Source organism: Helianthus annuus, chromosome 14 (assembly GCF_002127325.2).
Source record: "Helianthus annuus cultivar XRQ/B chromosome 14, HanXRQr2.0-SUNRISE, whole genome shotgun sequence".
Lineage (NCBI taxonomy): Eukaryota > Viridiplantae > Streptophyta > Magnoliopsida > Asterales > Asteraceae > Helianthus > Helianthus annuus.
Genome location: NC_035446.2, coordinates 74,322,830 through 74,325,395, shown reverse-complemented (window position 1 = coordinate 74,325,395; position 2,566 = coordinate 74,322,830).

Genomic DNA, 2,566 nt, shown 5'->3' with positions numbered 1-2,566 from the left:
GTATACTATTTTTCCGGGGTGAAAATTTGGGGGAATTAGTCGTGTCACATCCCTTGTGCATTTTAAAACTCTAGTTCTTACACATTGAGGACAATGTTTACCTCAAGTGTGGGGATGGGTGAGTAGTAAAAATTTTCGATTTTGACCCGTTCATTTAAACACTACACATTGAGGACAATGTTTACCTCAAGTATGGGGATGGGTGAGTAGTAAAAATTTTCGATTTTGACCCGTTCATTTAAACACTACACATTGGGGGGGGAATTTCAAAAATTTTTCAAAAATTTCTTGTTTCAAAAGCGATCTTAAAAGCACAAGTAACCAAGTCAACGAGCGATGGCACAACCCATTTGGTCTTTTGTCATGGTCAAGTTCAAATTAATTGCATGACGGGTATTTAGCGGGTGGTTATTTGGGAATAATTCGCCTAAGGAACTAGCAGCTGATGCATATCACATATCATACCCTTAGACGTGAGGTTTTGAGCCACTTTGATATCATGGATTTACATTTACATGTTTCTTTGTTTGAGTGGACCATTAGTCGCATATTGTAGAACTTGCAACTTTTGATACGTTCGAGACCATAGACCGAATACAAGCACGAGAATGACTAAGGCATTAGGCAAACCTTTTCCTTTTACACCATTTTTTATATCCTTACCCAAAAATTATCCCCTAGCCCATAACCATAAGCCTTTTCTTTTTAAACCCGTGTGATGAAAATTCGATTATAGGAGTTTAAGTTGAAGTTGTGATTTACATATATATATATATATAAAATGTTGCGAAAAAGAATGAAAAATCATTGAGAAAATCCAAAAATATGTGTTTCTAGTTGTTGAATAAAAGGCGAAAATCATTGCCTTATAGTTGATGTTTATAGTTTATTTGAGTTTAGAATAGTTGTATTGTAATAAGAATCGAATTTTCATTACCTTAGCCACTTTAAAATATCATATTCCCTACCTTCAGCCTAGCCCCGTTACAACCCTTCAAAGACCTTTTGACTTGTGCTTAGTATTCGTGATCGGTGGTGGAGAATGATTGAGTTGCAAGCCTATGCGGGTACGTGTTCTAACCGGTTTTGAGCGATTAATTGATTGAAGTGCTAATACATTATATACATTAGCCGAATTAATAAACCGAGTGGAGAGAACATTGTGAGGGATATGCATGACTTGTTAGTTTTACGGGCGGGTTAATCTTGGATAACCATTATTATATGTGATTATTCACTTTACCGGTAAATCTGTGGAAATTGTAAAGAATGTGAACTTTTGTATGACAATAGACTTTAACCTTTGTCTCGGGAATGGGATGTGTACTCATCGTTCGACCCACGTGAAAGTGAAAAACAGATTTGCTTGAGGGCAAGCAAAAGACAAGTGTGGGGATGTGATATGTGGTTGAAAACCGGTGCTCGTAATGGTGTAATGTTATGTTTTTATATGAGTTTTAATCTTGAATGGCCTACTTTTAATTAGATTTGTGATTATGCGGGTTTAATGAAGTTTAAGGAGCTTTTCGAGAGCTTTACGGGTCGCCGGATCGAAAATCGGAGCACTGGGATGCGTCACGGGTCAATCGGGAGTGTCGGGATCGAAAAACAGAGATCTCGCAAACGAGAGCCCGTCGCCGACGGGGTCCAGACCGTCGGCGACGCCTTCCAGAAACACTCGTCGGCACACATGTTCCGTATCCAGGTACATAAGCCGTCGGACGGAGACAGAAAAACAAAACCCGTCGCCGACGGGTTGAGGGCCGTCGGCGACAGCTTGTCAAAACTGGAAACGCGATTTTTGTGATTTGGGGACTAAGCTCGAATTCTATTGGCTCGTGGGTATTGATTTTGGGAGTTACACAAGTTTTGAATTGGAAAACTTGTTCTTGGAGCCACAATTCACCACCTATCACCTACCATTCCATCTCCTTCAACACTACAACATCTGAATCAAGATCATCACCATCAACCATCCTTAATCACCAATTCCTCCATAAACCCTAATTCTTCATCCATCATCCATCTCACCATCATCATCCACAAACCCTAATCATCCATCATTCCTTCATCCATCAAGCTTCAAGATGACTTCATTCGCGTTCCAATCATCCGGTGATCAAGCTTCTTCAACCATGAGCGGCTAATCATCTCGGTTTCACCCCGGTGTAGGTAGTTGTTAATTTTAGGGTTTCGAATTGTTCTTGTTTCAACTTAGTGACAATTTGTGTTTGATTTTTGGAACTTTTGACAATAGTGTTACATTTGTTGCGAATTCGTAAATTGTCGAACGATGTTAAAAGTTATGACTTTGCGAAATGGTGATATGTAATTGTGCATTGTCGTTGTTAGGATTTACTTGTGTTGATTAAAAAGTGTATTCTTGTCCGTTCTTCGGGGCTTAGCACCTAAGTCAAGGTACATTAAATCCGTTAATCAAATGCATTCGAGTTGAATCTAAAACTTGTAGAAATCCTACGTTTGCAATTACCGAAACCGGGTGTGATTCCTTTTTCTTATTATTGTTCTAGTAATCAATTTGTTCGTAAGCATTAATCATTAGTTG